The following is a 9365-nucleotide window of genomic DNA, read 5'->3' on the forward strand; positions in this document are numbered from 1 at the left end:
TTAGTGAGAAGAATGATCTTATCAGACAGAAAATAAGCAAATATCACCCTTATTTGAGGTATTTAATCTTACTTAGATTTCAGTTTTTGCTGTGTAACTAAGGTGCTGGCAAATGTACTCCTTTAATTAGTGATTGTTCACAGGTGAGCCTCTTAATCACCAAACAGAGACAGGTGTGTTAATCAGCGCTCCAAAAAGACTGATGTGGCAGAGGAAGCATACAGGAAGTGGGGGGGAAAAAATACAGGGAGGAAGGAGTGCAAAACACAGGGAAAATTATATACTAAGTCTGACCTCAGCTTCTCCATCAGCAGCTTCCCTATAATTTCATGGATACATGTCGTTAATATATTATTTCGACGACCTTGGCTGGTGTTATCGACTCATTCCAAGCAGTGATACGCTTCACCATGTGAGTAGCGACATTTTATTATTTACATTTGATTATTTACAATCCGGGGAGGTGGGATGTGGAGGGGGGAGGGTGTTAGTCAAGGGTTAAAGTTGCCTGGGGGTGTTCTTTGAAGGAGGATAGAGATGCACTTTTTCTTTTACACCTGTTGGGAGTGCATTCCATATTGATGTGGCATAGAAGGAGAATGAGTTTAGACCTTTGTTAGAATTGAATAGAATAGTTAGATCGGAATCTGGGTTTAACATGGTTTGTGGAGCTCCCCCTGGTGTTGTGGTTATGGCGGTCATTTACGTTCTGAGCTGACGTCTCGTGATGTTTGAAGTTTTTTGGGGAGTATTTTTCCTGAAAGTGTGCCGAAACATCTCCTCAAGCCGAATAATGAAAGTTAAAGTACCAGTGATTGTCACACACACACTAGGTGTGGCGAAATTATTCTCTGCATTTGACCCATCACGGTTAGAGTGTCCGCCCTGAGATCGGTAGTTCGTGAGTTCAAACCCCGGCCTAGTCATAACCAAAGACTATAAAAAAATGGGACCTGTTACCTCCCTGCTTGGCACTCAGCATCAAGGGTTGGAATTGCACTGCAAAAACTGAAATCTAAGTAAGATTAAATATCTCAAATATGGGTGATATTTGCTTATTTTCTGTCTAAGATATTTTTTCTCACTAAGCAGATTTTATGTTAGAGTGTTTTACTTGTTTTAAGTGTTTTGGTCCTAAATGATCTCAGTAAGATAATACAGCTTGTTGCTGAGATTTGATGACCTATATTGAGTGAAGCATGCTTGAAACTAGAATATCAACTGATGCAAAGCTGTGTCATCAACACTCACAAGTATAAAACTGCTTTTTTAAAGTAATAATTTCTTATTTCAAGCATGTAAAAAAAAATAAAAAAAAATCATAACTTTGACACAATTGTGTCTCATAATTAAAACAGATGACAGCCAAATGGACTTTGCTGTTTTATTTTCAATGAAACAATAGGAAAAAGGTACTCATATAGTAGTACAGTTATTATTAGTGAGAATATACTTATTTTAAGGTCTTTTTGGGTTCATTGAGGTTAGCTAATTAGGGACCGCAATGTCCCTTTGGGACAGAGGACCCTACTGTATTTCATGCATTTTATTCTTTCTTTCTTTATTATTATACCGCCGCGTCTTTCAGCTGTAATTTGACCCCCTTAACATGCTTCAAAACTCACCATATTTGACACACACATCAGGACTGACGAAAATTGCCATCGAATCAAAAAACCAAACCCCAAAACTCACAATTTTGCTCTAGCGCCCCCTAGGAAAAAACACAGACAAAACTGCTTGTAACTTCCGGTAGGAATGTCGTAGAGACATGAAACAAAAACCTCTATGTAGGTCTGACTTAGGCCTAGATTTCATACATTGACATCCTTCAGCAAAAATCAACAGGAAGTTGGATATTCCCCCTTCAAAACAAAAGTTTTGTAAAAACAGTCACTTTTGCCTCTTTGAGCTGTAATTTGACCCCCTTAACATGCTTCAAAACTCACCATATTTGACACACACATCAGGACTGGCGAAAATTGCCATCTAATCAAAAAACCAAACCCCAAAACTCACAATTGCGCTCTAGCGCCACCTAGGAAAAAATAAAAACACAACTGCTCCTAGGAAGAAAACAGACAAAACTGCTTGTAACTTCCAGTAGGAATGTCGTAGAGACATGAAACAAAAACCTCTATGTAGGTCTCACTACATTTCATGTATTGACAACCCCCAGCAAAAATCAACAGGAAGTTTGCGATTCCCCCTTCAAAACATAAGTTTTGTAAAAACCAGTCACCTTTTTTCAAACAATGTCTCCTCTGAGCGTGTTTGTCGTGTCGGCTTCAAACTAGCACAGGAGAGAGATTGAACCCTTCTGATTAAAAGTTGACGAAAGAGTTTTAATTACTGCTCCGGTTTGGATTTTATGTGCCGTCAAAGTCGGTCCCGTCCATCGCTGCTTGCAGCTTTAATTTGACTTGTTTTGGAAAGTTTTGACAAGCCAAATTTTCTTGATCTATTGGCAGATAATTTTGCTTAGTTCAAATAAAATATTCCTAATTTTTGTATTTTTTTTCCTTGTTTTTGAACACTGACTTTTTGCAGTGTGGGGGTTAAAAATCACCGGGCGGCATAGCTCGCTTGGTAGAGTGGCCGTGCCAGCAACTTGAGGGTTCCAGGTTCGATCATCCTAGTCACTGCCATTGTGTCCTTGGGCAAGACACTTTACCCACCTGTTCCCGGTGCCACCCGCACTGGTTTGAATATAACTTAGATAGTGGGTATTACCATGTAAAGCGCTTTGAGTCACTAGAGAAAAAGCGCTATATAAATATAATTCACGTCACGTCAAAAATGATTCCCGGCCGCGGCCAACGCTGCTGCTCACTGCTCCCCTCACCCCCCAGGGGGTGATCTGAACATATTGATATGAATACCTGGGACACAGTCAGCCTTCCAATGATCAGTAACAGTTCAGTTGTTTCCTGCATCTCTCTTCCTCTTCCTCCTCCTCCTCCTCCTCCTTCAGTTGTAGGAGCGAGCAGCAGAGGAGTGCAGCCTCACAATCATGACTTTGCTGCTGCTCTGCAAAGCCTCTTCCTGCTTTAAGAAGCTCTCCACCTTGTCTTCATAGAGTCGGACAGGTGAGCCACCACCATCAGCCCAAAGGATATCTGTTCATTTTTACCGTGAGTACAATTCTGTCATTTAATTACCTTTTTGATGTTTGTCTCTATTTTTTGAAAGCCCTTTGCTCCTGTAAGTCGGACGTGTGCATCATTCAATTTTTTTTTTTTTTTATTACTTTTTTACTGTTTCACATCGTTTATTCAAGGTGTAGCCCCGGTGTTTGAATAGGGAAAAACATGTTACACTTATTTACATGTTTGCTGCTCCAACGCCACGGTCGTACAGAGGTGGAATTAAGTGGGGGGAAAAGGCAGTTTCTCGTCAAAAAAAAGTGATGGAAAATTAGAAAAGCAAAAGTTGCTAGAGGGAGGGAGGGAGAGGCAAAGAGAGCGCCTGGTGGGAACATGTGGAAAGACAAGACCTTGTGACAAGTCTCCTGAGAGAGGCTAAAAATCACTCATAGTTACTACTGGGTTTCATTCAAATGCTTCTCCACAGTTGGGATAAACATCTCCGCTTATTAAAGTGGTTTGCTTAGCTTTTCCTTCTTCTTTTCTCTAATTTAGTTGTCGGACAAGTGTCAAACATGGCCACAAAGCATTTACTAGCCTTTGCATGCTAATGCTAACATGGCTAATATGGTGCCAAATAAGATTTCTATCTATTGCCCAAAGACATGAGTTAATAGCGGCATTACCTTCCTTTTGTTTTTCTTCTGGTTAATATAGTTTGCAAAAAAAGCTTTAGGACAAGTGTCAAACATGGCCAAACACGTACTCGTAGGCTAATGCTAGTATGCTAAACGTAGGCGTGCTTTACCTTTTTCTTTATTTTTTGGGCTAATTTAGTTAGCAAACGGACTATTGGACAAGTGTCTAACATTGCCTACCATATTTTATTTGTAGGCTTATGTGGTTAATTATAATTACTAATAACCTTTCTAGCTCGTGCACAATTACATTAGGTCAGTGGTTCTTAACCTGAGTTCGATCGAACCCTAGGGGTTCGGTGAGTCGGGCTCAGGGGTTCGGCGGAGGTCAAAACACACCCGACTTATCGTGTAAATAAAAACTTCTCCCTATCGGCGTATTACGGATACGGCAACAGCTGACTGATTTGCAGGTGTGTAATTTGTTGTGAGTTTATGCACTGTGTTGGTTTTGTTGTTTGAACAAGGTGATGTTCATGCACGGTTCATTTTGTGCACCAGTAATAAAACATGGTAACACTTTAGCATGGGGAACATATTCACCATTAATTAGTTGCTTATTAACATGCAAATTAGTAACATATTGGCTCTTAACTATTCATTATTAAGTACTTATTAATGCCTTATTCGGCAGGGCCTTATTATAACTCTAACCCTCTAAACCTGGCCCTAACCCTCTAACCCTAACCCTAACCAAATGACTCTAAATTAAGTCTTTGTTACTTAGAATATGTTCCCCATACTAAAAAGTTACCAAAAACATATAACTTTGTCTTGAATTTGAAAAAAACAACATTTTATTTTTCACTAAAGAAGGGTTCGGTGAATGCGCATATGGAACTGGTGGGGTTCGGTACCTCCAACAAGGTTAAGAACCACTGCATTAGGTAATGACGGAGGCTAACTTAGCTTTATTTTTTTTCATATTTTGCCTGATTTAGTTAGCAAACAAACTATTGGACAAGTGTCAAACATGGCCACAAAGCATTTACTAGCCATTGGGCCAGTTACATGCTAATGCTAATATGGTGCCAAATAACCTTTCTAGCTATCGCCCAAAGACATGAGTTAATAATGGCGTTACCTTCCTCTTTTTGTTTTTCTTCTGGCTAATTCAGTTAGCAAAAAAGCTTTAGGACAAGTGTCAATCGTAGCCAAAGACGTACTAGTTGTAGGCTAATGCTAACATGGCTACTATGGTGTCAAATAACCTTTCTTGCTGGTTCCCAAAGACATGCGTTAATGACTGAGGCATGCTTGACCTTTTTCTTTTATTTTTTTTGGCTAATTTAGTTAGCAAATGGACTATTGGACAACATACTTGCCAACCTTGAGACCTCCGAATTCGAGCTTTTCTGGATGAAATGAAATTTTTTTTCCCAATCATTTTGGAACTTGCAAGCGTACTTCTTCGTCTTACTCGTCGTCGCCATGTTCCTTCTTCGTTCTTCTGCTTCGTCTCCTTCTTGTTGTGTGTGTGTGCAGTTGTGCACTGAGCTCCAAAAGCCGTAGCTGTTATAGTAGCGTTCCTAAAGAGAGGGACTCTGGGTATTTGTTCTGTTGTGTTTATGTTGTGTTACGGTGCGGATGTTCTACTGAAATGTGTTTTGTCATTCTTGTTTGGTTTGGGTTCACAGTGTGGCGCATATTTGTAACAGTGTTAAAATTGTTTATACGGCTACCGTCAGTGTGACCTGCATAGCTGCTGACCAAGGATGTCTTGCGTTAACATTAAACCAGGGCAAAGGTCATACGACGTGTCAGCATTTCTTGACATCTTCGAGTAAAGACCATTGTTAAACCCCTCCAATGCTACATTATTACGTGACTGGACCGTTACGCTGTTTATATGGAGGAAAAGCAGACCTCTGGACAGCATGCGGCTGTTAAGGGGTGAAGGTTTCAGGTGAGAGAGGACCTTAAAGGCAGTGTCTTTAAGGCACGCCCCCAATATTGTTGTCCGGGGGGAAATCGGGAGAAATTCGGGAGAATGGTTGCCCCGGGAGATTTTCGGGAGGGGCACTGAAATTCGGGAGTCTCCCGGGAAAATCGGGAGGGTTGGCAAGTATGTTGGACAAGTGTCTAACATTGCCTACCATGTTCTAGTTGTAGGCTTACGTGGTTAGTTATAATTACTAAAAAACCTTTTCCAGCTTGTGCGCAATTACATGAGGTAATGACGGAGGCTAACTTAGCTTGACTTTTTTTCTTGTTGCATCTTTTGGCTAATTTAGTTCGCAAAGAAACTATTTGACAAGTGTCAAACATGGCCTACCATATACCGTACTAGTTTAGGCTAATGCGGCTAGTATAATTACTAATAACCTTTCTCGTCGTCGGCGATCACTCGAAACGAGTATGATTGTCCTCCTGTTGGTGGGATTGCCTTCAGGAGAACACCTGTGCGTGGAATCTTTTAAAGTGGGGAGACTGGTGCACAGACAGCCACCACACAAAGAGAAGGCCAGGGTCCAATGGCATGGAGACCAAGACAATTCCGGGGGACCATCTTTGCTGCAGCCTTCTTCCGCCTTTGTGACCGTTGTGGAGCTTCTATGCGACCACTCCGCCGTTGAGGTCTTTTTTGACGAGGGAGACGCGTAGACTCCGACGTCACTTCTTCGCTGTGGGGAGCTGTATCCGGTGGCAAGGGAGACCCAGGACGACCGGCACCTGCTCACAGCTTCAGGAGGCTGCCGGAGCTCCGGTCTGTCGGAGGACCGCCTATGGTGCGCCTACCAGCACTTGCGTTTCTCTCAGGGTCTGCTCCCCTAGGCTTTTGTCTTCCCAGACTAACCCACAAGGCAGCGGGGAATAACCTTTCTAGCTGGTGCCCAAAGACATCAGCTAATGATGGTGGATTACTTAGCTTTACCGTCTCCTTTTCTTCCCTTTTTGGCTGATTTAGCGATGACAAGGACTATTGGATAAGTGTTAAACATGTCCAACATTCACCAGCCAATGGGCCAGTTGCAGGCTAATACTAACATTTGTAATTATTGCCCAAAAACATGAGCTAATGACGGTGGTTAACTTACCTTCAACTTCTAGGGATTTAGTTAGAAAAAGTGTTTTTGGATGCTAACATGACTAATAGTTCCTTTGTGGCCTAATTAGCTTCACTTCTTTTCATTTAGTCAGCAAAATGGTGAAATGTGTGAGAAATACAAACAGACCAATCACTATCAATTTGTAGTTGTGAGCTAATGCTAACTTAGCTATTATGTTGCTGAATAAACATTCTTTAACTGATCACCAAATACATCAATCAATCAATCAATCAATCAATCAAAGTTTTCTTATATAGCCCTAAATCACGAGTGTCTCAAAGGGCTGCACAAGCCACGACATCCTCGGCTCAGATCCCACACCAGGGCAAGAAATAACTCAACCCAATGGGATACAATGAGAAACCTTGGACCTGGGCGACCGGTGCAATGGACATCGAGTGGATCTAGCATAATATTGTGAGAGTCCAGTCCATAGTCGATCTAGCATAATAGTTTGAGAGTCCAGTCCATAGTGGATCTAGCATAATAGTGTGAGATTCCAGTCCGTAGTGGATCTAACATAATAGTGTGAGAGTCCAGTCCATAGTGGATCTAGCATAATAGTGTGAGAGTCCAGTCCATAGTGGATCTAACATAATAGTGTGAGAGTCCAGTCCATAGTGGATCTAGCATAATAGTGTGAGAGTCCAGTCCATAGTGGATCTAACATAATAGTGTGAGAGTCCAGTCCATAGTGGATCTAGCATAATAGTGTGAGAGTCCAGTCCATAGTGGATCTAACGTAATAGTCTGAGAGTCCAGTCCATAGTGGATCTAACATAATAGTGTGAGAGTCCAGTCCATAGTGGATCTAGCATAATAGTGTGAGAGTCCAGTCCGCAGTGGATCTAACATAATAGTGTGAGAGTCCAGTCCATAGTGGATCTAACATAATAGTGTGAGAGTCCAGTCCATAGTGGATCTAGCATAATAGTGTGAGAGTCCAGTCCATAGTGGATCTAGCATAATAGTTTGAGAGTCCAGTCCATAGTCTTAGCTTGATGTCAACACCTGTAGAGCGAAATTAGCTCAAGGCGGTGGTTTACTTGGTTTTCTCTTCTCCTATTATTCCTCTTATGGCTAATTTGGATAGCAAAAAGGCTTTAGGGTGGACTGTCCAACATGTTCAACACACAAACATCAGCTGAACATGGAGCTAGCTCAGTTGCAAGCTAACGCTAACATGGCTAACGAATAAGCGCTTACGCCTGCAGAGTTTCATTCATAATGAAACTCCATGTGGCCGCCTTCTATTTTTAAAGGCTTTGTAATCTAATAGCATTCCATAGTTTTAGATATTCTCAGCGGGATTCTCCGGATTATAAAAACAGCTATTTTGGACGAAATTTGACCTCAATCATTGTTGGTTAATTGTGTCATGAAGCAATGGATGCACAAGCGGATATTGATAACAAACGACGAAAGACAAATGTATTCTTATATTACAGAATTATATTTATCAAAATACAACTTTATCCCCCCAAAATATACGACTTTATATGAGTAAGAATATAAACATTTGTATTTATTTTATGTATTAGTTGTGAATTGATTTCAATTTTTTTTGTATTGATATTTACATAAATAAATAAATGATAAATAGGTTATACTTGTATAGCGCTTTTCTACCTTCAAGGTACTCAAAGCGCTTTGACAGTATTTCCACATTCACCCATTCACACACACATTCACACACTGATGGCGGGAGCTGCCATGCAAGGCGCTAACCAGCAGCCATCAGAGGCAAAGGGTGAAGTGTCTTGCCCAAGGACACAACGGACGTGACTAGGAAGGTAGAAGGTGGGAATTGAACCCCAGTAACCAGCAACACTCCGATTGCTGGCACAGCCACTCTACCAACTTCGCCACGCCGTCCCAAACATTAGGTGCACCTGAACAATCTATTCACAGTTTCTGTTTTTATTAAACTTTTAGTGTATTATTTAACTAGTTATAAGTTAATGAGCGCTAATGTTGCTAGGTTAAACAAGCTAACCAGGCTATGCCAATGAATGGCAGCGGTTTTAACTTTTGAAAGACGACTATTATAGATTTTCGATAAATTTCAAGGATTAAGTCGTATATTTTTAACAGAAAATGTTTAATTTGTTGAAGATTGAATTGTGTATATATATTTTTGTCAAAATATTTTAATCTATCTAAGATTAGGTCATAAATGTTTGGGAAAAATATCATCCTCCTATGATTAAGACTTACCGGTAGTATTTTTTAAAATGTTTTTTATATATGAAAAATAGTCTTGTGTTTTTGGGGAAATCTTTCTAAGATTAGGTCAATACATGATATCAGTTGTGCTGCTAACACTTTCGCCACACTGCAGTGGAATGTAAGGTAGGTTAGCTCGCAATGGTTGCGCGATATAAACGATATACATTTGAGAGTTCGATACTCTTGTAATATTGTGAAAATGCATGTAGATGCATATAGATGATCACATTTGACAGCGACAGGATACAACAAACATGTCCTCAAAGCAATGTAGCATCTGTCAGGTTCAAACACTGATGACA

At 40.6% G+C, this 9365-nt stretch overlaps 1 protein-coding gene across 7 annotated transcripts in view; it reads left to right on the forward strand.

Annotated features, from left to right (window-relative positions):
* The first annotated feature begins 207 nt into the window (after positions 1-207).
* atp2b2 (ATPase plasma membrane Ca2+ transporting 2) overlaps positions 208-9365 on the forward strand; it is a 316595-nt gene continuing 307437 nt past the window's right edge. For 3 of the 7 annotated variants that reach the window (XM_062037832.1, XM_062037838.1, XM_062037837.1), the window contains exons 1-2: positions 209-412; positions 3080-3134. The gene's annotated coding sequence lies outside the window, so the exon portion shown is untranslated. Of the gene's footprint in view, positions 413-2974; positions 3135-9365 lie in introns of all 7 variants that reach the window. The other 4 variants (XM_062037840.1, XM_062037839.1, XM_062037833.1 and 1 more) reach the window with 3 other exon arrangements.

This window comes from Entelurus aequoreus, linkage group LG26 (assembly GCF_033978785.1).
Source record: "Entelurus aequoreus isolate RoL-2023_Sb linkage group LG26, RoL_Eaeq_v1.1, whole genome shotgun sequence".
Lineage (NCBI taxonomy): Eukaryota > Metazoa > Chordata > Actinopteri > Syngnathiformes > Syngnathidae > Entelurus > Entelurus aequoreus.